The 26,394-nt window shown below is 36.8% G+C and overlaps 1 protein-coding gene across 8 annotated transcripts in view; it reads right to left on the bottom strand.

Annotated features, from left to right (window-relative positions):
* LOC142436679 (thyrotropin-releasing hormone-degrading ectoenzyme-like) overlaps positions 1-26,394 on the bottom strand; it is a 508,970-nt gene that overhangs the window by 234,105 nt on the left and 248,471 nt on the right. For 6 of the 8 annotated variants that reach the window (XR_012782058.1, XM_075540180.1, XM_075540179.1 and 3 more), the window contains 5 exons: positions 19,187-19,252; positions 18,386-18,572; positions 12,934-13,022; positions 6,226-6,359; positions 6,067-6,122 (listed from right to left, as the gene is read on the bottom strand). The gene's annotated coding sequence lies outside the window, so the exon portion shown is untranslated. The remainder of the gene's footprint in view (positions 1-6,066; positions 6,123-6,225; positions 6,360-12,933; positions 13,023-18,385; positions 18,573-19,186; positions 19,253-26,394) is intronic. The other 2 variants (XM_075540183.1, XM_075540184.1) reach the window with 2 other exon arrangements.

Genomic DNA, 26,394 nt, shown 5'->3' on the forward strand with positions numbered 1-26,394 from the left:
ATGGTGATTTCTGGCTGCTGGCTTTACCATTAGCAGGCTGATGAGTGATTACTATGCCACCAGGGCTCCTCGGAGGAGACATTTTGTTCCTGCCAAAGCACTAGCTACTTTGGATTGAAGGTCAGTAATTCTCCCAGATAATCTCAGCGGTGGGCAACTGTGAAATGTTCTAGCAGCTCCTCTGATGCCAGACAGGAACTTGGGTTCATTTTCACAGTTGGAGTTCCCACCTGTAGAAGAGTAAGTACCCAAGTGGTGCAAATAGGAAGCGTTCAGCTACTAACCCAAAGGTTGGTGGATCAAATTTATCCGGAACTTTCTGAGAAGAAGGTCTGGCTATCTGCTTTCCAATGGTACCAGCCTTGAAATATTGATGGAGTAATTTCACTCTGCACATGAGTACCTTTTTCTTTTTCACTCACTCTCAACTGTGGACTAGCCCCTCCTGATGACACGTTCAAAGTACTTGACGTAAGTCTCACCAGCCTTACCTTGAAGAAGCATTTGGTCTGTACTGTTTCAAAGACAGTCTGGTCACTTTTTCTGGCAACCCAGGTAAATACAATATTCTTTGTCAATACCATATTCAAATGACTCATTATTCTCCAGTCTGTGTCCATCTTTCTCATGCACATGAAGAGATTGAAAATATCATGACTTTGATAAGGCACACTTTAATCCTGCAAGTGACATCTTTGCTCTTTAACATATTAAATAATCCTTTTACAGATTTAATTGATGTCTCGATTGCTTCTTTGCATGAGTGTAATTGTGGTATCAAATAAAACAAAATGATTCACAATTTCAATTCTCCCCACCACCGCCTTCCATTTATCATGATGTCCCTATTAGTTCAGTTGTATTTATTTTTCATTAGGCAGAATTGTGAGGATTTATTTTTTCCTTAGGGAGAAGTACAATCCATGCTGAATGCTGTAGCCTTTTATCTTAATCAGTAAATGCTTCAGGTCCTCTTGACTGCTGGCAAGCAAGGTGTGCCATCTGCATATGGAAAGTTGTTTATGAGCCTTTTTACAATCATGATGGTGCGTTCTTCTTGCAGTCTGGCTTCTGGGATCATTTTTCTCAGCATCCCCTTGATTGCCCAGTGACTGCTTCTGGGTCTTTCTATAGGCTCTGCATGAGAGCTATTAAGTATTCTTCGTAGAGTAATCCATAGGTTGTTTTGGGATACACAATCAAATGCCTGTGCATTGTCAACAAAACGCATCCATCTGATATCTACAATCATATAGTTCATCTCACATCCTCTTCTCAATCCAGCTTGAATTTCTGTCTTTTCTCTATGTATTGTTATAACTATTTTAAACTTATTATCAGCAAAAATTTACTTTCATGTGATATTATGATTTTGTTTTAATAATTTACACAACATATTAGGCCACTTTTCTTTGGAATGAGCAAATACATGAATTTCTTCCAGTTGGTTGATGGGGTAGCTGTTTCCTATAATACTTGACATGGATGAGGGAGTGTTTCCAGCTTATGGCTAGTATTGAAATATCTCAATTGCTATTCTGTCCGTTCCTGAATCTTTTTTTTTCTTCAATATTTTCAGTGAAGCTTGGGCTTCTTCCTGTTATACTATAGGTTCTTGATTAAGATGCTACCTCTAAAATGGTTGAATGTGACCAAATTTTTGGGTACAGTAACTATGATTCTTTCATTCTTATTTTAATACTTCCTGCATTATTAAGCATATTTTCCATAGAATCCTTTGGTATTTTCGCTCAAGGTTTGAGTTTTTTCCTTATTTATTTCATTTTGAAAAATGCTGCATGTTGTTCTGTGTAGGATTTCTAACTGAATGTTCATGCATATTCATCATAATGCTTCACTTGTCTTCTTGAGCGAGCCTATAAAACTTTCAAGTCAGCTTTTACTTTGTCTTTAATTTTTCCATTTGCTTTAGTTGCTCTATGATCAATAAATAGCAAGGTTCAGAGTCCCTTCTGACATCTACTTTGATGTCTTCTATCTTTCCTGTCTTTTTAATGACCTTTTGCTCCCTTCATCTATGATGCTCATGATGTCATCCCAGAATCATCTAGTCTTTTATCATTAATGATCAGGCAATGCTGCAAGGCTATTATTGAGATATTCTCTAAATTCAGGTGGGATATACTCACCTGAATACTCTTATATTTTTATCCTACTAGACTTGTTCTCATCTTTTTCAGTTTCAATTTGAACTTGCACAATAGCAATTGATGGTCTGTTCCATAGTTTGCCTTGTTCTAATTCTGGATAAGGATACGGAGCTTCCCTATCTGCCTTTCCACACATTGAGGAGATTTGATTCTTGGGTGTTACATCCATGTGGCTTTGTTTACAACTACATATGTTAAAATGAAGGTATCTCATGATCATTTTAAAAATTCATAATTATTGCTCTAATAACATTTGCATATTCCCTGGTGAATTTTAATAAATGAGAATAAAATGGTTTGTTTCAAGTGTTTAAGACTTCCAAAATTAAAATGGAAAGCAATGTTCTGACTCAGTCAACAAGGAATATAAATTAGGGGATATATTTCTAATAATATTCTAACAGACAGACAAAGGTTATAAATATTTTAAATATTACATTTAAAATTAACATGTTAATGTGAATGAGTGAAACATATTCACATATTTTCCATTTTCTTTTGCTCTCTGTCTTTAAAATATCACTACTTGTTTTCTCATAAGCATTCTAAAACTTTCAGAATACGAGAAGGTACCCACTAAAGGGAAAAAATAAATGGAATTTATTTTTCAAAACTATAAATTTAAAATTTTTAAATAAAACAACCTTTATCACCTTCAAAGTACTCTCCATTACCCTTAACACATTTGTCATATTTGTGATTCTATTCTTGGAAACATTAAAAGTCATCTGTTCGGATGGCTGACAGTACCTCCCTCATTATTTTCTTCACCTTCTGTGTCATCAAATTGCTGTCCTTTCATGTCCCTCTGGATTCACGGACATAAAAAGAAGGTGCACAGAGTGAGGTCAGGTGAGTTAAGATGCATGGGGCCAGAGGGGCATGCTGTTTTTTCACCCCAAATTGGCACACTGAGATGGCTACCTGAGCAGGTGCATTGTTGTGGTGGCAGAACCAGAGTCCCATCTGCCACAAATAAGGTCTTTTTTGTGGCACAGTTACTCTATCATTTCAGAACCTCTAAATAGAAAGCTTGATTAATAATCTGACCTGGTGGAAGGAACTCCAAGTGGATTATGAGTCAACATTTTTGTCTTTTTGAGATGTCGACGGATGTCTAGAATGAGTTTTATCATCAATCGGCATTTTACCTTTCTTGAAATAAGAAAAGCATTCATACACTTGAGTTTCTGAAGCATATTTTCCAGGCAGGAAATAAAATTTCACAACTGCATCCTGGTCTCTTAAATTGGCCAAAAGAAAAACTGATTTCCAGTGATATTACTTCTACAAAAAAAAAAAAAAATTCACTGAGACCAGAAAGTACTTTCCCAGGTGACGCCACTGGGTGCGCTAAGAGCAAGTTACTCACCTACCAAGAAAAATGCATAGTGTGAAAGTTATGCCCAGTGGGGCTTTTTTCTCCATTTGGGGGGCGGGGGTTCCCCCTCTTTATAGAAATGTCTTTTTAAAGTCCTTCAGTTTTCTAAAGTAAACTTCCCTTTTATTAAAATAAATGGCATTGCTGTTGAAGTGTAGACTCTTGTCCTTTTTAACAGTATGGGTTCGACCGTCCTACAAGTTGGATGTACACACGTGCCCTGTTAATTGCTAGCAGCGTTACGTGGTCAGGTTCAACGACTTCTCTGATCCTCAGCTTCCTTATTTATAAAACAGTAACAGGATCATTCGACATATAAAAAACAAACTTTTGAAAGGCAAGGATGTTACTTTGAGGACTAAGGTGCCATGGTCTTTTCAATTACCTCACACGCATGTGACCATGATAAGTTGGACACTGAATAAGGAAGACTGAAGAAGAGTCAACACATTTGAATCATGGTGCTGGCAAGAAAATATTGAGAATACAATGCATGTGAAGTGAATAAACCAATCTGTCTCAGAAGATGGGCAGCCATAATGCTGCTTGAACTTCATCTCATTTACTATGGGCATGATGGAGACCCGCCCCTAGAAAGGAATAGCACACTTGGTAAAGCAGAGGAGCAGAGACAAAGACGTCTTGACGCTGTGGTGCAACAATAGGATTGGACATAAGAACAGAGGGGGAGCGCGGCACGGGACTGGCATGTTGTGTCCTGTTTTACATGGGGTAACTGTACGTCAGAACAGACATAAGGGCACCGACAGCAGCAACAACCAATCCTACATATTTCATAAGGCTTTATCAATTATTCATTAAATGAATAACTGTACACAGATTTGTGTCTGGTGCCTTTTAAGTTTCAGGTAATTGTTAGTTCATGATATAAGTTTTCTTCTAGCTACTTTAACTTTCTGTGGTAATCTATTGCACTACTTGCTTGTCTTGATTTTCTCTGGGTGAAATATTGGAGTAAGTGTATGCTCATTGACTTTCTGGATTTTTTGGAACTTCTATGTCGACTTAATCTTTCCACTGTATCTAAAACATACTTTAAAGTCTTTACATCATACTTTCAAGCAAAAAATACCTCTTAATCATTATTTTCACACATCGGTATCTAAGGAGATCCTCTCAATCTCTATTATTTCTAAATGTTTGCCCAATAAGTTGATGTTGTAATATGGAATAATTCTTAATTACCTGGTTGTAAGCAAAAAATGCTTCTAATTAAACAACTGTTTTGAATAAATACAACTGTATTAGACATTTTATTGCTGCTAAATGATCCTTAGTCTTAGCATTCTGTGAGCAGCTATTTTTGAACCTGAAGTTCCACCCAAAATGAGGCACTGACATCAAGTAACAGAAAATATTGATACTGGTTCTTGGCTTCTTTAACAAGGAAACAGCAAAGGCCAGATATAAATTTCTTTTAAAAGAACCACTGAAAGTCCTTTACCTTTTTTTAAATGAGGTTTTCCTTATATATATTATTATTTATTTAATGAGTGCTGTTTTCTGAAACCTGATTCCAAGCTTTGATTTTGCCTCTATCAAAGTAATTATCTGGGATCGATATTTAGACTCATTGGTTTTGATTAAATACAAAGCTCTAGGGAACTATATGCTTTTTAACATGCAGAAGAAAGTTGCTATGTGATGGGATGTGCACACTGTGAAAGCAGTTTAATGCCCCGTTATGAGACAGTGCCTAATGCACGAGACATCTCTAGGTGGTTTTCACAGTATCATAGGAGAATTAACATAACGAATAATGACAAACACTTAAGTTAAAAGAACCACTGTGTCCTAATCTGTAGCTTGTAAAATCAAATTAGTAAATTAAAATTTGCATGTGAAGCAGTACAAACAATTCAGAACTGAGCTGTTTTACTAGTTCGTCTCCAAACTGAATAAATCACTTGGGTTTATTTTCAAATTATTTAATTTAAATAATTTTATTTAATTATGCAAAGCATAATTTACTTTAATAGTATAACAAATTATGAAAAATATCAATGAAAATGCTACTATAAGATTGTTATGACTCTTTTCTTGAGATGTTTAATCTGCATTTTTAATCAAAATTTGGAACTACCTGTTTCTGAAAGCAATAGCTTTTCATAATGCACCACATTTTAAAAAGATATACTAATCTATGTAAGAGAAAAAAACTGCTAACACTGAAAAGTGTAGTCTATCAAACATTAAATATGGTGCAATGGCCATTTTGTAGAGTTAATTAGTGAAATGGTGAAGCAATTATTAATCTCCAGAGTGGTCAATCGAATTTTCAGTAGAAATTGATCAAGCTTCTTCTGACTCAGAAACACCCTATGGCTAACTATTGATCAAGATTATATGATTATAATTCATATCCCACCCCCAGAGCACATGAAACAAATTATTTCAAAAGATTACTCAAAACATACACGCGATTGAGTTTAATAGAGAAAGTCTCACTAGTGTGAGTCTTGATTGGGTAGTTGCATAGGAAAACACACCTACCTGGCTAGGCTGAAGGCATCGTCGATCAAACCTGCTCGGTTACTGACTGAGAGAACCTATGAGGCCAACCAGAAAAATATTGTCCTGGTTAGAAATTTAGAATTAAAATCCAGGGTTCACATCTGAAAACGGATCTTAAAGAGAAAATCCAGAATTTACCTCATGGTTCCTTATTAACTGTTCGATTAATAATCTCCAATTCCTTAGGTCATAGTTGACCCTAAAGTATCTGGTTTGATTGATGTTCCCCAACAACCAGCTTCCTTTGCCCAGAGAAGTGATCCTGTGGTGCTCTACAAACAGCATGTTTTTCAGGATGAAATAGATTTAGATGTTAATGATATATAAAGTATATTTTCTTAATACCAAGTGTAAAGTTACTAATAATTATTATTGCTCAATTAAAAGCTAATCTTTCACGTAATCATTTGCATCTAGGATATACTAGTAAATGTTTAGTAGGTTATAACTAGCCTCTATTCCTGATAAAATCCCTATCCCCTACACATAATTGTTTTTTCAACATACATGTGACCTAACATGTACTTGTGTCTGTGTGACATAGACTATATATGCATATAGTATGATTAGAATGAAGGGAAAAGTTTTGAGAACTACATTCTCTTAACGCGTTCAGTAAGAAAGTTATTAAAACAATCGAGCTCATTTATTTCAGAGTCATGGGTGTTCCTTGCCTCTTCCTTGTGCTTTCTTGGAAATACTATAAATAACAGATGATGCAGCATCATCAATAACGCCGGAAAAAGAAACTGCATTTACTTAAGACTCTAATATTTCTACACATAATTAAAAACAAAGATAATAAATTCTGCTTATTGGAATCACCTTGGAAAATAGTAACTTGATTATATTAGCCAGGTAATTCAATTAAAGAAAGCGAGCTGGTAAAAACAATCTTATAACTTCTTACACATTTAACTCCTTCAAATATGGTACATATGGAGAATGCTATTCATTTTCAATTGTTTCCTTATTTATTTACAAACCATAGGTCACAATTCCAATGATTTTGTACTTCATTGTGGATGCTTTCAGACCTTGTGTGTCCTAGAACCTGCATACTCTTTAAATAAAATATTTTTAATCTTTGTGCATAAATGTAAGGAAATATATGTAAGTGTACACGTATACATGTATAAAACCACTGCCATGGAGTCAGTTCTAACTCACAGTGACCCTATCGGGAAGAACGGAACTGCTGCTCCTGGTTATGAGGTCAGCTAGCCTCATCTTTCTCTGAAGGAACAGCTGGCTAGTTTGAACCAGCTTGCAGTCCAAATGCTTAGCTTGCTATGCCACCGTTTACTATAGCATGTGTTCATGTTCTCTATCTACAAAGCCTCCAGGATTCAGCAGAGCTTATGCTAAAACAGTGTCTCATGCCCAAGGGAAAAATAAATCATTTCCATGATAGCTCACACCAGAAAATGTATCACAGAGACCATGTGCAGCCCATTGGAGTCAGCTTCAGTCCATTGTCAATGTTTTTACATCTCAGACTCCAAATCAGGTTTTCCTATTATTTCCCCAAGGACGCATTCAAACATATAGTTTTTGAATGGAATCTCTTTACATAGAGTCCATCAGAAAATAATTCTACTACCACAAAAGGTATCGTGGACAAAAGTGGTCATTAATTGCTCAAAACTGGAATGAAGTGGAAGATTTAGTCCAAACATGCCAGCAAGATGAAGAGGCACCTATTACAGTCCACTAAAATATAATCCCAAACTATTGAAAAAAATCTAATATTTAATGTTTCAAAGCACTGTACTTTGGCCACATTTATATGTAGTACCCGTGCAAACGATGTTCAGACAGTTGTAATTCAATTGTCCAACACAGCTGAAAATAGTCCATCTCAGGTCTTCCACCATCTAGGCTTCTTTCTAGTCTGGTCTATGCTCCTGACACAACGTGGTATAGTTCTTTTACTATCATAAAATACACATTTTCACATTCCTTCTCTCTTTTTAATTTGAAAGGAGAAATATGACAGTTAAAATAAACTAGAATAGGGGCAAGAAAGTCATGCCCGACTATACATCTATATACATAAATTTTTAAACTTCGATAGCATATTCCTTTTTTAAAACCACTTTACCTATAACCTGATGGACAAACAATGGCCTATAAGGTCCCTTTCAATGCTACAATTCAATGGAAAAGAAATGGTATACATTCTCTTAGGCTGACAATTGATCTCTAGTTTAATAGTGGTATGCAGAAGGAAAAGTCTATCAAGTTCTATTTTAGAGTATGAATGATTTTCTCTACCTATGAGACTTTATCATCTCCTTTTCTTCAAAACTTCAATGTTTATCCACACAATTGCTATAAAGAAGCTTTAGAATATCATCCCCATTTTATGGATGCAATGATGACAAGAGATATAGTTAACAAGAAAATGTGGCAAGTATAAAAAATAAAATTGAAACATTAAGGATACTGTTTCTGTTGATCAACTTTGACTTTATTTTCATGCATCTGTAAGTTCACAATGATCTATTCCTTATAAAATATTAAAATCATGTCTGAATTCACAGAATAAATTGGATCGCCCCACTCCTTAAGTAGTCACTTTATAGGTGATAATATTTAAAATTCAAGCCTCATATCTGATCATATAATTTAGGGTTTTACAGGTTTCAAATTGTCATGATTTATAATTATTAAATATAATTTAAAAGTTATTTCATGCTCATCTTTTATATAAATCTCATGTGATATAATTGGCTCTTGTTTTTAAATCAATTTTATTCAAAAATTTAAATCTATACTCAAATTAAAATAATATGTATGTATAAATGATAAAAGCAATTCTTACCCCTTTTATGTAGTCTGGTCAGTAAAAAAGAAGGAAAGGAAATAAAAGGCAACCATCTCCTGCTTTTAAGTTTGCCATTATTAAACTGATAACTAAAACCTGAAGGTTATTACTGTTCGTGAATAATTTTATGTCTCTGGTATAAGTGAAATCTGTAGAGAAATAATCCCTGGCAAGATATAGTAATACATTCTTAAATACCTTTTCAGTTCTAGTTAATTATATCCCTAAAATATTCTTCAAATTAACTAATGGCAAGCAATGAATTTTGAAGTGTTCTTTTTCCATGGCCTCGTGATGTACAGTGCATGATGAGAACCATAAAAAATTATGGAAGCTATATTTTGAGGGTCGGTAATAATAATTAAAATTTCTATTTGGAATGTTCCCAAAATGACACAAGTCTTAGGCCATATCAAAACACAGAGCAGTTAATACTTTAAAATATTTTAGTTCTTATCATTCATTTACCACCACCACACACCCAACACACACCCAACACACACACCCAACACACACACCCAACACACACACCCAACACACACACCCCAGGACCAAAAGAAGAAGGTGATATATTCTTTACAAACTTGGCTGGCTCCAGATGAGAAGAAATGTCAACCAGGATAACAAAACTGGAAATACACAATAAACTCTGTGATAACTTAGGTGGACTTCCTCCCTAAACTTGTAAGAGAATTAAATGAGATAATGTTCTGTAGCTCTTTAAGAGTCACTGGCATACACCCAATGACAAAGTGTTACATAACTAAGAGATCGCACAGACAGCCTAACAAAACTTTACAATTTTATCCACGGTAAATAAGGGTGTGCTCATGAGAGAAGTATTAAAAATAACAGAAGAAAATCACAGCCCTAGACCTAGCTCTTTACCTAATTTGCCAACGGACTTGATCCAAGTTACCATCAAATTGTAATAAACTCATTTAGAAGATGGGGATTAAAATCATATTGCTTCTAAGGGCTTCTGAGTCTCAAGTAAGCCAATGCTGAAGGCAAAGGTGAGAGCACTTCAGCACTAGTTTAGTGTTTACTGACCTTTCAGAGCCAGTGTCTACTCTATTCTGACTGTGTTCTTTCCTAAAATGTAACTGAATGTATTGCCTTCCACTCTTGGGTAAGCAAATATCCAGTAAATATGCAAGCTATTACATTTATAATGCCTAGATTGTTGGTATTTTCTCAGTGAAAATGAAAGAGAGAAAAAATTTTGGCTGTTTCTAATAACTTAAAAATTGACTTAATACTTTAGGTAGCGTTTTATGTCATCTTTAGAAATAATTATATATTTATCCAAAGGGCTTCAAAAATTTAACTCTCAAGAAAATATGATGATGATAATCAAATTTAAACTTTATAATTAACTATGGCCTTGTGTGAATATATGTGAAATAAAATCTTTACTGACCATGAAAAATTACAAAACATTGATCTGGTTGTTGTCATTAAAATTTGGCATTTTTTTACATGTGTTTATAACAATTGACCAATGCGTTTTTCTCCCTGGCTTAATGCAGATACTTTTCATGTACATTAGTTGTTTGTTTTGAATAAAATAGGAGATAACATATAAAAGAAGTTGAGGTTAACCAATCTTTTCTTTTTATCTAATTATAGTGTGGTGTCAGGTTTTTACTAGGCCGCATCGAAGTTCAGGACTTCAAGAGAAGACGGTGCATAGGTAAAATGACACTGAAAAAGGCAAACTAGAAAGATGACTTTTATTTTTAGCTTCACTGGGAATCGGTCACCCCAATTTGTGCATTTATAAAGCATTTATAAGGCCTTCAAGTGACATGTGGAAAACTTACTTGCTATTGAGTAAACACTTGACGGTATTGAGCAACCTTAAGTATTAAGTGTTACCATGTTCGTGTCAAATAGAGAACACTGCTGGGATTGAAACAAAAGGACACCTTACACTCTGATATGTGTGCAGTGCCTGACTGTGGGGTGGGGATGTGCCACTCACAATACCCCCTTCATAAATAGCATCCCCTAGAGTTTTAAAGCGTATACCTGTGCAGTTGTTCATAGCAGTTCTTCATATTAACATTGGTGATATTTAAGGCAAACATGTTGAAAGAATGGACTGTCATTATCCTGATTAATAACTCAAGATGAAGCAATCTCTCAAGTACAACCTGTATTGGTCAAGGGAAGGCTTATGGTCTTCCCAAAAAGGAGAAAGTAAAGGATAAAGAGGAAATACCTTCTCCAGCAGGTTTCCAGTAAGAACAGACTCCCTATAGCCCTCACCTTCTAAGCTGAGTGTTTAGGCTGATTCAAATATATAATCAGTAAGTACTTCTACATTTCTTTAACTTTCTCATTTCCACTCTACATTTCAAAGGGATATGTCGTAGTTTATTTCTGAAGATTATTATGTCTCATGTTTCTAAGAAATGTATGGAGGGATGGCATAATTCAAATCGTTGGACAATTACAACTCCCTAGTTTCATTCACCATGTAATAACATATTATGTATTCAAGTAAAGGTGCTTCATGGGGATAAAAGAGAATTATAAAGGAAAATAAGATAGTAAGTGTGAATTCAGAATCACGAAATAAACGCTAACTCAAAGCAATTAAAAGAACAAATTGTAATGAGTTATTTTAAAGGAGAAGAAACCAATAAATGTTACAGTCAGCATTTCAACGTACCACCACATTACATGTGAATGTCTTATATGCAATAAACGTGAATGGAATTGTAACTCTTTATAATATGCAGTTTCATATTAAAATTACATTAACACGAAATTATGAGTAACCTTCACCCCTGGGAATTACAAGTGTTTATGTTTCTGATAGTCAGATTACATTCTGGATTCAGTACATTTTGCCTATATGTAGCCATGCACCTATTTTGAGTACTTAACTGTGCCATGTATGAAATGAAACAAACATTTGTTTATTTACTTAAAACAAAAGATATATGCTCAAAATGATGTTTATAGCATAAAGAATTAAAATACACTAACAGCATTGGTGAAAGCAGCAAGGGGAAAAAGGTAGAAAAATGTGACCTTCTTAGTGCCACTGAAGTGTTAATAGAAGATGATCATCGCCTTTTCTCCAACTCGCTGGGAAGCGGAGCAAAAGGAACCCTCATGTGGACCCTGCTGTCCATGAAGGACTTAGAAGGGACTCAAGTACTCTTCTGTGAGTGATTGCAAATAGGCCCCTCTCCTGTTTGGCGCCATTTACACAGACAATAAGGAGCCCTGGTGGTGCTGGGGTCAAAGAGCAACAGCTGCTAACTAAGCGTCCCTGGTTCAGTCTCACAGCTCCTCTGGGGGTGAAAGAGGACACCGGTGTCCTGTGCGTGCAGGTACAGCCTGGGACACCCTAAGGGGCAGTGCTCCCGTGTCCGAGGACTGCTGGGAGTTGGAATCTATTTGATAGCACTGGGTCTGTGGGTAGAAAGACAATGAACTGGCTCTTCTCCCTGCACCTTGAGGTTTGACCCCCAAAGGGTGCACTTTTAGGACAACTCTAATCCTCTCCCTTCAAATCCAATAATTATAATTATCTAATCCCATGAAGGATATTGCTTCTCTGGTCTCTAAAAGAGATAGTCTGAAAATGCAAAGAAAGACAGTGGAATGGGATTAAATCTGTTGCCTCAGTTTCAGTTTGAGACAATGCTCTAATGGGAGTTCTGCTTACATTTTAATTAAATGTGTGATTATGAAATTATACAGTTTAAAACAGCTACGATGAGATCTACAAAAGCATTTAAATGTTTTCTCTTCACCATGAAAGGAACGAATAAACAAGAATTATATAGGCAGGGTGAAAGTGGATGAGTCAGAAATTATACCGAAGAGATCCTCTTATGCTTTCTTATCTTGTAGAGGTGATTATCATTCTTCCATCTTCTCTTTCTAGTTTGTCTTTATGCACATTTTTATAACCCCAGAAACCAGAGGTTAAGTTGCTGAACAATTATCTGAAACCAATTGTCCACAGGGACAGGGGAGAATATATATCTTACCTGATTTGTTAGACACCCAAATAATTGCTTCTGAAGACACATGGCTTCTATTTCCTACCACAATGGTTAATGGAATCTGCCACAGGTAGCTGCAAAATAGAAGAGTAGCTTTAAAAATACAAATTGGTGTTCATTTGAAAAACATGCATCTTCAGAGGGATTTTTATTAATGCTTTTTAGGGAAGCTACCAAAAACAACAATAAAAAAAGCACTCAGACATCAAAGTAGATTCTAATTCATTGTTTCTATCTCACCAAGAAGACTGTGCACTCAGAAGTTTTCTGTCAATGTAGAAGAGATCTCCTAATAATATACTTTGCCAAAAAAACCCAAAATGTTTGCATTAGGAGTTAAAAGTGGCTAAATACTACAGTATATATTGATTTGAATCTTAAAATAATTCATTTCTATTGTTTTAATATTAAACACTAGTGATTTTATGTATTCACATTTCACCAATTTCTCCTTATTTATTTTATAACTGTTCAGAGAGATATTTTATTATATTTCCATAAGGTTAATATGGCACACATAAGGTGATTCAGGCAAAGAGAATAAAACAAGACTGACAAGATCCCCCTAAAATCCATATAAACACAATGCACCCGACAGGGCACACCTAATGTCCTGCTGATTTAAATGAAATTTCCAAATGGATTGGCCAAGCACCACCGATACTTAATGTTCAAATGTGGGTCAGAGTTATAAAAGAGAAACATTTGATAAGGTTTGCCTTTTATAGTAATAAAAATCAAGGCCTATATGTTTACATAAAGTATCTATTTAATCTGAAAGGCTAACCAGTTAATGATAGATGATTTTACATTGCGTTCAAGCATTATATTTTATTTTCTTGAAATATAACCTGATTCCTTCAACTAATCATTGTGCTATTGCTAAACAGCTGGAAGTTCAAAGCTAAGAACTGTCCCACGGGAGGAAAGTGGGGCAATCAGCAACTGTACACGTTTACAGGGTCAGGAACCCTATGCAGGGTCATGACGAGTCAGAATGGACTTGCTGACGTGGGCCTGTCTTGTTGTTTTAGTTTGCTTTTATCATTGTGTCATTGGCAAGACTTCACAACAAGCGAGCAATGAGTATTAAAGTCATATATTTTGTTTGTGATATAAGAAGCTATACTGTGTCAGCTTCATAACTGGAGAGCGACTGAAGAACTGAGAACCAGTGGAGACGCCGAGTGACTGATCATAAAATGGGCGTCTTTCTGGAGATTTGGGAAGAGCAGTGCTGAATCGGTCCCTCGACACATAATTGCTTTACGTGTCACAGAGTTCATTTCTCACACTCACAATTAATACATGGGAATTCATCAAGAGTAATATGTCAGATGGAAAAGAGGAAAATTCATTATGTCATAACAACTGCTATCCCCAAAGTCAAAAGTCAAAAGGCCATCCTTGACATTCTGAATTTTAAATGATAAGCTGAACTTCATCAGAGAAACATTTCTGAGTGCCAACCATGTGAAGGTACCCTGTTACACTGTAATTGACTCCACATAATCCATCATGAAAGAACCAATTTATTGTTGCCTAACCTGGTTCTTTGGATAGAAGTTAGTGAACAAAACAATTTATGTTCCTTAAGAGAGGCCTCGACGCATGCAATGAAAAACATGTGATAAATATATGACAATGGACACACCGTGGGAACATCACAGCCAGATTATTTTATTATTTTTTAAACAGCATCCCTCACCAAAGATAATTAATCTATTTTGGTTAATTGGAAAAATAAGTTAAGAGGCAATAGTACCTGGATCTAATCTAAATGCTGGATCTAATTTTCAATTTAAAACACAAGTTTATTTTTTGTGTGTACTTGCAAACAATAGATATTGGAGACATTCAATTAATTACTCTCTGTAATTAGACCGAAAGGAACTGGGTGGAGTATAAGTAAAATGAAAGACCAAATCAATTTCTCTGTAAGACATAGACTAACTTTATGAACAAGACTTTATAGGTGTATATCTTCCACATTGAATTGACGATCTAAATTGTGAAGCCAAACAGATATTAATTAAAAAGCAAACAATATATACGACTAAAAACATCTAAAGACCCTCTAAATAAGTCTAAGACTCTAGTAGTATGTAATATTTTAAAAAGTGATTAGAAAAAATTAATGTGTGTAGTTAGATTATGTTCTTGTTGTTTCTGTTTAACTGATCATATGGATATCATATTTTAAGTAACAATAGAAAATTTTCAAAAAATATATCCCTTTCTTCAGTAGTTCTTAAGAATTCTGATTGTACTAACATGGAAAAGAATTGGTACGTTTTAAAAAGTGGAATGAGAAAAATCACACCCAGGAGTTGCTATTAACATTCACGAAGCATTGATGCACACAGGGAAACCCTCCGGAGACTGCTGCAGGCGGGGCCCATAAGGAAAGGGTGAGTGTGCGGACACACAGAATGCCCTGTCGCCCAAGACTCCCAGGAGGTGCCCCATGCTTCAGGTGGTATTAGTTAACAGTGAAATGTATTAAATTTATAATGAAATGAAGGAAAAACAAACTATGAAAATTCACAACTTCCTGTGTACCAAAGTCCTACCAAGGATTTTATGCACTTAAACACATTACTAAATATATGCAATTGTTAGAAATAGCAAAGATTCATTCTTCCTCTACTTAACAGCTAGGATGTACATTTATTACATATGGAAAAATAATTACATTACACATTTAAAATGTTCCAGGTAAGAGGTAATGATAATTGTCCCACAGAACAGTCATGGCAAAGCGAAAGTCATGATCAGTAAAGCTGGGTGCTTTGGGACCTACGGCTGGCCTGTAGAGTGGGGGGCCTTTGGCCACTTAACTGGGTTTGCTGATGCACAGAGCTGGAGCTAAGTGCTTTGGGCTGAACCTTACACAGGAGTGCCATGCTTGCTGGGTCTTTGTTATCACCTGGAAGAGAACTTGGTGACTTCTCCTGACAGGACAACCATGTCCTATGTATTTTTCACCTTGATTGTATGTAACCTGTAAACTTCCTTAAATAAAACCCTTTAATCTCAAATATTGTCTGTGAGTTCCCAGTTGCCCCTCCAATGAACGATCCAAGTCAGTAGCTGAAAAGTCGAGAGCCGTGGGAAACATTTATTTTAGCACGTCAGCAATGTCTCTTCTAGAGACCTCGGAAGGCTTGTACAAGGAGCACACAGACTTGATTTTCAAGCTTTAACTGAACATTAATATAAATTAAGCAATAATCTAAGTGGGGAATAGTAAATTCTCATCTAGAGATGGATTCTGTCCTACTAGGAAAATTATTTTAAATAATAGAATGTCATGTATATATTTTTTTTGCTCTGTTTGCCATTAAATGGATTCTGACGCATGGTCCTCCAACAGGTCGGGGTACAACTGCCTTAGGGTTGTCCCGGTCTGCTCTCTTAATGGGAGCACACTGCTCCCCCTTTCTGCCAGGGAGTGGCTGGCAGCTTCGACATGCCATCTTTGCTGGCGGCTGAGCACTTTAACACTACGCCACCAAGGGGATTTTAATTTTCCTCAACATTTTTATATACCAATTTCTCAGATTCAGAACCATCCAGGTGGTTTTATAATGCCAGCAGAAGCTAAGCGCTCTGTGCTAAAACTGCTTACTCATGCTGAGAGACTTTCCCCCGTGAAGAGCCAGGCTCCTGGCTGACACCTCTGATGCAGGTTATGGGCTGGCAGAGAATTTTTGTTCAATATTTGTTCTGTCATCTGGGTGTCCTTTCTGTTTTTCTGCATCGGGGAGGCCTGTGTCAGACTGTTCATTCTCAAAGGCATGGCCCCAATCTGGCTTCGCCACAGTCAAGTCGTTTTTGTGTACTTCGTGGTCCATGCCGAAGCGTGTTTCGCCTGGGGCCAGACGGTGGGTGATCAGGGCAGCCTTTGACAGCTGTGGGGACCCAGAGAAGGGGACGAAGCAGTGACAGGCAGATCCCGACAGGGTGAAGGGAGGAGTGTTATTCTGCGTGTTCGAGCAGTTTAATTGCAAAAGGCAACTCCTCATACCTGGTGAAGGCCTCTCTCTACTTGAGCCTTTAACCTCCATGTGCCCCCATCTTGACGAGAGTAGAGCAAACTGCAAAGTCAGCAGTTTGAAGCCTCCAGCTCTTCTGCTGGAGAAAGAAGGGGGTCCTACTCCCAGCCCCAGCTACAGTCTCAGAAACTCCCAGGCTAGTTCAACCCTGTGTTTAGGGGGGCTAGGAGTCGCCATCAACCTGATGGCGCAGAATTGGGTTTTCATCTGTATGGCAGCAGACCTGCAAGTCTGTCCCCGGCAGCATGGCTGGGTGAGAACCCAGGGCCAATCTTTCCATTCTAACTGCTGTGGAGCCCAGCTCCTTCCTACACCTATAGTATCGTATCGTATACTATAGTATCGTATCGTATTGTATAGTATAGCTGCTGTACCAGTATTTATCTCAATACAACAGTGAAGACTTCATGTTTTCTTAAATGGAGTTCCAATATCAGCCACCAGAAAATGTTCATGAATCTCCCTAACACTTTTATTCACATCAAGCTAACTTGGAGATGCTATTCATTCATGTAAGTTTAAAATATTCCCCACCAATCCTACATAATAATGGATGATGAAGTCCAGCATCCTAATTTCCCAAGGTGATAGGACACAGCATGAGTAAACTAATATGAGCACTTCTATTTACTTATTACTTTTGATCTCTATACTTGCCCTCCCTTCACCCCTCCAATCCCTTACCAGGGCATTCTATATATAAATTTAAAAACTGCCTGATTTGAAGTGTACTTTCTTACATTGACTCAGTCTTTACTGAAACAAAGTAGTAAAAATAAACTAGAAAAATTGGATAGAATGTTTATATTCTGAATTTTAAGTAATTAAATGGGTTCCCCAATGTTAAATTTATAGCAAATCAAAATTCAGGTGTGTTTTCTATAGTTTTAAACACCACATTTGAGGGAAAGAGAATATATTTTCATATTGCCACTTCTACTTAAGATCACCTTAAGGTATTTATTTAGTTTTTGAGTTTTGTTAACTAGGATAATATTTATTATCTAAATACTTTTGATTTGGTTTTCTAGATTGATCCCATTCAATTCACAACACACCTTAACTTTCTTAAAGATGATTAAAAAATATTATAACAAAAAGTAAAATATCATATCTCACATTTAAAATGATTAGAATAATTTAAAATAGTCTTCAATGAAATACCATAAGTGTGCTCATCAATCAGGGGTTAAAATATGTAAGGTATCGGCAGTAAAAGGAATCAAAAATACCATATGGAAATAAAGAAATAAAAAGAGTCTTAACTTATATTTCAAAATTATGTTGTCAAAATTATCTTAAAATATTAAAATTAAAAGGTGAATGGCAAAAAGAAAAGTTCCTATATTCATGTTAAATTAAAAGAGAGTCAGTGGTACCTGCTGTTTCGATGTTCAAAGGTTTTGGTCTTAGCACTTATATCATAAATGAAGCGTTGCTGGGTAATGGTTACCCTCTTTCGGCTGTTGCATTTCCCAAGATGGTGATAACAGGATAGCCCTTCTGGAGCGTCCACTGATCCATGACTTCTTGTATATTTACATATTTTCCATTCCTCTTCAAAGCCTTTAGAACCCAAATTGGATAAATGAGCTTTATAAGCATGAATTATACATATAATTATATTAAATCATTTTCACTTTTACCTTTAATATTTACCTAAATATGAAACATTTCAAGATCAGTGAAGCTAATATAATGTGTTACTAAAATTAATTTTCTCACCTTAAGTTAGGCTTCATGCATATATATATGGAAGTTTCATTAGCATTAATTTTTTTTACATAATGGAGAATAAAATACATTTTACTGGTAAAGTAAATACATGCAGCATCATTAAATATCCCCAGTGTGTCTAGTTGGTATATTTAAATATTTGTCATGCACACAAGAAAACATATTTCCTTAAAAACTTGCAGTATTTCTCACTTTAGCATGACTCACTTCCCAAATATATTAAAATTGTATTCCATAATTATTATCTTTTTAAAGTATGAAAGGCATCAATAACATTAAGTACATTTAAATCCCATTGTATTTTTAGTACATTTTATATAGCTCATTACTATACATTTATAAATAATATGCGACAAAGGAAATAAAAGCTCAAAATGAAAACATACTGTCAGCGTCAATAAAAGTTACCAATGGTTTGGGTTCTTTTTCTTCCTATACTTTACCTCTGAGAAGGCATTCCAGAGATCATTTCTGGCTGCGTTGCCATACTTATGAATGGTTAAATAATCCTACAAAGAAAATAAGATTTGAATTACAATTTAACTGCTAAGCAATTACCAGTTAATATAATCATTTCTCAAATCAAATAAACAATTCTATTTGCTGTGCTTATATTGATACAAAGAGAAATACTCATAAAGGTTTATAAGAATTAAACTATTCAAAAAAACTTAAGCATAGCATATTTTCTAATTAAGTATCAAATAACTTTAATCTTTAAAAATTATTTTTGAGAGTTGAATCATTTATAGATTTGGGGGGGTCAAAAAACATCCCTTCATTTATCATGTCAACCTTGGCTTTTTGAATTAAATTACCTCCCCAGTGTAATATTTTGGGAAACCTTGCCCATCAGGATTTTAGACTGGAATCTAAAAAAATATTTCATGGGATAAGAACAACTCTGACAATAACAAATCTTTACTGCGGTGGATGTCTTTCGAGTTCAGATTCCATGGAAGAGTATAAAATGAAAGCAATGTGTGGTTTTGTGTGACCCTTATCAGAAGGCCTAACTAAGAAAGATTTGGTCAAGTGGGACTGGCTGATTTTTGTCTACGTAGCCAGTGTAAATGAGTCCCAATGGCCTTCTGTTAGTCAAACAGGTAAGAGGTATCACTTTGCCCAAAGAGGACTGTTGTCACAGGCTTTCTAGTGTGAAGGTGCCTATTATCACAGAGATAAACATTGCTTTTCATTGACTTGATGAAAAAGTATTATTAAAAAGAAATTTTATCCTGGTCTAATATTTTTTTAATTTAGGAATTCCCAACTATTAGTTAAACCTACACACTCTCTTTCTAATTTAAGCCTTCCTCCTCTCTGGGAGGCATGGATGCATCGCGGTGAATGCGTCCTCAGTTATGACGACTGGGCACTTCGTTTTCCGATGTCGAAGTGGGAGAAGGAGAAGAACATAGATGATGTTAAGCAAAGTGTCTCATTTGAGATCCTTTCAGCCCTAGAACTTGGAGGTAACAGGCAAATGCTTAATTTACATGCCAGTTCTGAAACTGGGGGGAAAATGCTGACTCCATTGAGAACTTTATGTAAAGTGGGATGCTTTGGAGATAATTAAAGTTGTAGAAGCAGATTTTCTGAAATACAAATTGTAGCACCTGTGACAGATTGAGCTTTTGTGGGCAACTCACATGTTCAGATGGCACCTCCCACTTAATCAGACGCCTGGAGAAGCAACATCCACACTGACTTAGCAATGACAGATTTCTCATCAAGATGCTCTGGACAACTTTACTGCGAATTTAGATCTCCAAAGAACTAATCTGAACCTGGAGTTTAGCTTTGGGTAGGAGAGCTATATGAAGCACTCTCTATTTGAACCCTGGGACTAGGATTTAAATCATTTTCTGATTAGGTGTTAAAATTATTAGAAATTTTGCTTTTAATTTGTTTGTGTGTGTATCTTGGGGGAATCTCTTGAATACACTGAAAAACAATGGACATTGAAACTTATAAATGTATGTGAAACATCTATTTAAATGAGAACTATTATTGTTGAGTTCTGTTTATGCAGAGGTATTGGGATAATAAAAGAGAGGCAGCAAAGGGACACCGACGGATCTGGAAAGGACCGATGCAGGAATACAGGTTTCCCCTTGGGGTGGATCAGAATATCTACAGTCAGTCTACCATGAGATCGGTTGGATCTTAGCTTGATTTTGATCATTAGCTCAATGTCTTTTTTACTCTCCCAATTCTGTATAAGGCTCCAATTTGTTTCTAACAAGCTGAAATGGCAATCAGTCAGGATTAAGAAGGGGGTCTTCATATGCCAGGCTGGATATTCAGGATAGAAATGGTATGTTTTTGTTGGAATCCCATCAGCTTCAATATTCATGGCATTGGAATTCTTCAGATTTCAACTGTCTTTCCTCCCCAAACACATATTCTTTAGTTATCCCAGCCTTTCTCTTATACAACAACGATATACATATGGAAATATATTCTTAGTCTTTGGAGAATTACAAAGAAAATGTGAGGATCATGCCTATTAAAAACCATATCATCTATTTATTCTTTTATTTCCATGAATTGTATAATGCACTTAGTATAGACCAGGAAGGTTTCGTGGGAATGGAGGAACAGTGATGGGCAAAAGGTCGTTGAGAAAAAAATGTAAATAACAAGATGCAATTTGAGTAGGTCCCTGTGACTGAAGCTGTGAAAGTCTTGGACCAAAAATTACAGAGCCAAAGCAATTCCAATGGTTGGTGCATGTTTACATCGAACGACTTTAAGTTCTATTCTAACCTACCAGTAAATGAATATGACAATGATTGGATAAGAAATTTATTAATAAATATAGACACATATATGAAAATCCAACATTAGATATGACATTACAATATAAATGTATAAAGTATAATGCTTTGACATCCACTGTAAGAACAGTGATGGGCTGTCTATACTAGATATTTCAGAAATGAAAGAAGTTGAAAATAATGAAGATGATTAGTTGAATATACTTATGAGACCTATCTAGCAATATAAACTGATTACAAGTTAAAAAGGGATTAACCGAAAGCATATTCTGATATATCTACCTATGGGAAAGCCAACATGCATAGTAGTTAAAAGTGAAGTGAACTACTTTAAAATGTAGTTAAAAGGAAGGTTCAATATTATATAACCCAAACCTCTCTGCCATCAAGTCAATGCTGACTCATAGTGACCCTCCGAGGGTTTCTGAACTGTAACTGTTTGCGGGAGTAGATAGCCCTGTCTTCCTCCCATGTACCTGCTGGTGGGTTTGAACTGCCAGCCATGTGGATCACAGTCCCACACGTAACTACTACACCACCAATAGTGATTGAGGTGATATTAGCTACAATAATCTTCTTAATAAGCTCAGGCTACTGAATAGGAAACTGAATTACGTAACCAACCAAAGGGTAGCATCACTAATAATTAAGGAATGTTTCACATAAAAAACTATAATGTCATTTGCCTCTCTTAACACTGAATTGCTTTATATTCCTTCACTTAATTCACATAACATTGGGATAGGTAATATAATCATTTAAGATATCAGGAAATTTGAAATCACAGACCCTGGTCCATATCCAAACCCCATACACATGTCTACAGCCCAATATCCACTAGATTCCCCAAAGATAATTAAGGGTCATATTCAAAGAAAGCTAAACTCACTCTCCTCCCCCAAACTGTCTCTTCTTGAGGGCTTTTCCCCAATGATGAATATGAACCAAAGAGTCATCTTTCACGCCTTCCTGTCCTTCCCGTCACATTACTGCTCTGATATCCTGAATCTTCCTCTAAGGTGCCACGCTACACATTACAGCTTCTCACCTGGACACAGCGCCTGCCACTGCTTCTTCTCTCTTTCAACCCTACCACACACCACTGTGCTAGTCAGCCAATACGGTGTGCTCAGAAAACACTACACCTTGAGCTCCCTCATGGACTAGCCCCGCTGTACTTCCTCAAGCCTCTTAGCACTTGTTGCCCAGTCTCAGATTAGCTACTTTATTTGAAGATGCCTAATACAATATTTTCTCTATTTCCTAGTTCTCCACTCAAACTTTACCTTTCTCCTTTACTGTGCAAATTCACTTTAATAGTCAAGTCTCAATTTTAATGCATTTTCCCTGAGAATCTTTGCCCACTTCTGCCTCCTTTCTAATTCTGAGCCAAGTACCTTGTACCCTATCAGAAGACATATTACTCTGTGTTTCAATTGCCTGCTCATTAATTTAACTGCCCACATAATCTAAAAACTCCCTAAGTAAATCCCACCCAAACCATTGGCATCCAGCTGTTTCCACTGCATGGTCGTCCTGTAGGAGGGAGTCACACTTCCGGTAGCATTTCCTAGAATTTTGCTTCTTTTGTTTTACAGAGATCTGCCATGTTTGGTTAAAACTACTTTGCTTTTGGTTAGCACAGAACACTTCCCCACTACAGGACTAGCGCCTCTCGCCATAAGGTCAAAAACAAAATGGTACTGGTATCCAAATGATTATGATGTATACCACAAAGTAGAATTGCCCCCTTTGGGTGTCTAAAGTTATAAATCTTTACAGGAGCAGAAATCATATAGAGCAGCTGGTACTTTTGAACTATTGACCTTGCACTTAGCAGTTCAATAAGTGATCTAATATACCACCAGGGCTCTATTGTGTAAGGTAAGGACCTGGTTGTTTTGGCTTATCACTGTTTAACCAAACTGTGTTCCCAATATAGTACGCAATAAATGCTCAATCTGCGTGTGTTTTCTGAGGTTCCTTAGTCAATATGCTTTTCTATTACTAATTTGCAATGAAGTAAAAGATTTATTACACTGATAAAAGCAAGAAAACCAAACCCAGTGCCACTGAGTTCATTCTGACTCATAGCAACTCTGTATAGGCTTTCCCAACCACATCTGGACAGGCATGCACAGGCTCATCTTTCTTCTGTGGCTGTTGGGTTTGAACAACTGACCTTGAGATTAGCAGCTCACACACCAACAGTGCTCCTTACTATTCACACCAGATTCGCTCAAATACTCAAACTCATTTTTCTCAGTGTTTATTTGTTATATATAATTTACATTAATACATATGCAGTTCCATATCAAAAGATTTTGAATGATTGAATATAATACCATTTTTGGTTTTCCACTTTTGGCTAACAAGTAGTACAGTTCATAACGTTTCATATATAAAAGCCAGTGGGACTAAGAAAGGCCAGAGGGAAAGTAAAATGTTGAGCTGAGGAAGTAAAGGCCTATTATCTTTCAAGGTTTACATGCAAATAGTTATGGAATGCTTACTCTCTTATTAATGAGTCTTTCCGCGTGTTAGGGCAGCAGATTAGCTGCATGAGTAGTCTATCCCTCAGGTTACAGAGGGACCATTCAATAAAAACCAAAGATGCATGACGTACTTTAGATGTGTTTAGCTGAAAGTAAAACGAAAATTTACCCTATGATGACTTTTCTTTATTTTTTTCCCCAGGATGACTTTCAAAGTGATAAAAACGTGTCCCGTCCTCTAAGAAAAGGAAGATTACAGTAGAGGTGCAGCCCCTCCCTCCGGAGCACTTCACTGAGCCCCCTTAGTGGAATCTTTCCTCCAGTTTGGGCTCTTAGCAGCTGAGGCCCAAGCACAAGATTCAGATATCACAGTCGGCAGAGACAGAATTGTTCCTTCCATCAGATGTTAAAGACTCAAGAGACCTTTGCTTCAGATCCTGCAGCCAATACCTCAAATTTCTCCTTTATCAGAATTTTATGATGTCATGAATTATACATATTAGGATTATTTAGTATATAATTTAACCAACCTAGCTAAAACATGCTTCTGATGCACTAAGCAGTACCATTTGGATCTTGCAAAAGGCAGAATCCAGTCCTTAGCAGGATATGGCTGCCTAGAGTAGGTGAAGGTGAGACGTTGAACAAAGTCAGAATTCAGTTCATGAGTAAAAGGGAAGACTCGCTCATGAGCACACCACGAACAATGCTTTCTACAGTGAGACCAGGCCCCATGTTGCACGCAGTGACTCTGCTATGAGGATGTCATCTACTTGCACGACTAGTTTGAGAAATGATAAATAAATTCAGGCATTGATTTTTTTTCCTGACTGTATGGCAGGAAGGTTGAAACAGGTTTAAAACATTATTTCTTTCTATCACGATAAAATGTGCCTTGAACAATTGATACCAAAATATGTCAGTGTTTGGCTTTCTGACATTTAAACAGCACTTTTCGATGGGGGCAATAATTCAATACGGACTTTTATAAGAGAGCAAGGAGAGGGACACAATACTACAGGCACACTTGCCACTCTCTCTGGTAAGAGAGGATGGGCGTGCCCCCTGTCCTCAGACAACCCCATGCTCCCTTCGAGGTCTGTGAATGCCCGTGGAGTAGAGCAAAGAAGGGAAGGAAGATCATTGAAATGTATGTCCTGTCTTGGTGACAGGAGCTGGGTGGGGGCCATGTCAGCAACTGGATCTGAGAGTTCTGTAGCTCGACTCTGGCTGCCTCTCTGTATTTCACAGAACCCTTTAGTTACTACTCTATTTCCAAAGCCCAGCTATTTAGACTTTCTTTTGACCCAATGCGCTACCTTTGAACCCTGCACTAAATTTGTTCTGGATAATACAGCTGGAATTTGCTTCTGTGGCTTGCAACTCCAAACCCTAACTGATAGAATACTAAAAGGTGCCGTAAGCTGAACAAACAAAACAAAGATATGGCTAAATTTCCCTAATAACCCACCAGCTTTTGTGTGTGTTATAAAATGGACTCACTGTCAACGAGTGGATGACTCCTCACAGTAACCCAGTAGCACGGGGGACCTGCCCCTGTGAGTCTCTGAGACTGTAACTCTGTGAGTCACAGCCAACACAGAACCCCTCCACCACCAGGGCTCCGCATAATAAGTATCGGGGAAAGTTTTCAAAAGAGGCAGACCAGAAGGTTAAAGTCCACACACACAAACCTGTACACACACAGAAACTGAAAGGGATGCAGCCTGTGCAGAAGCTCTTAGACGGAGGTGCACATAAAGCGACAGCGACGACAGTGCATAATTATAATAAGCTACTTTCTTGTCTTTACAAAAGCTTCCACAGCCGGGGTCCATAAGCAGAGGAAGGACCACGAGCTCCGGACTCCAATCTGTGCCAGTGTGTGCACTGTGAGAGTGTGGTAACCTGAAGGGGTCCATGAACACCACCACCACAGATTACAAACTGCCAGGTCACAGCAATGTCACCGAGAGTGGGATAAAATCTATTGGAATGCTGGCCTGTGCCAGCATTCAGAGGATGTCTCTACAATCCCTGACCTTGAACGAAAGCAGCAAGGAGACTCACACAGTGACAGATGACAAAGTAAAATACCACAAAGCTGGAGTATAGACCAGATGCTATTTTAGGTAATATGAGAAGACTAGTTAGAGATTATGAGATTATGTAAAATGAGCATCAAAGCAGTGACAAAGCATAAAACAAAATAAAAGCAGTAAAGTTCACATTTTGATTATCAGAGAGAAGAACAGAGGAGGAAACAGAGGCACAGGTATTAATTGTCCCTATTTACCATTCAACTGTGGTCAAGCTTCCCAGAAGAACATTTGATCTCTTGGAACCCTTACTCACTTGTCAAGATCTGGAGGT

This window comes from Tenrec ecaudatus, unplaced genomic scaffold, assembly GCF_050624435.1.
Source record: "Tenrec ecaudatus isolate mTenEca1 unplaced genomic scaffold, mTenEca1.hap1 Scaffold_540, whole genome shotgun sequence".
NCBI lineage: Eukaryota > Metazoa > Chordata > Mammalia > Afrosoricida > Tenrecidae > Tenrec > Tenrec ecaudatus.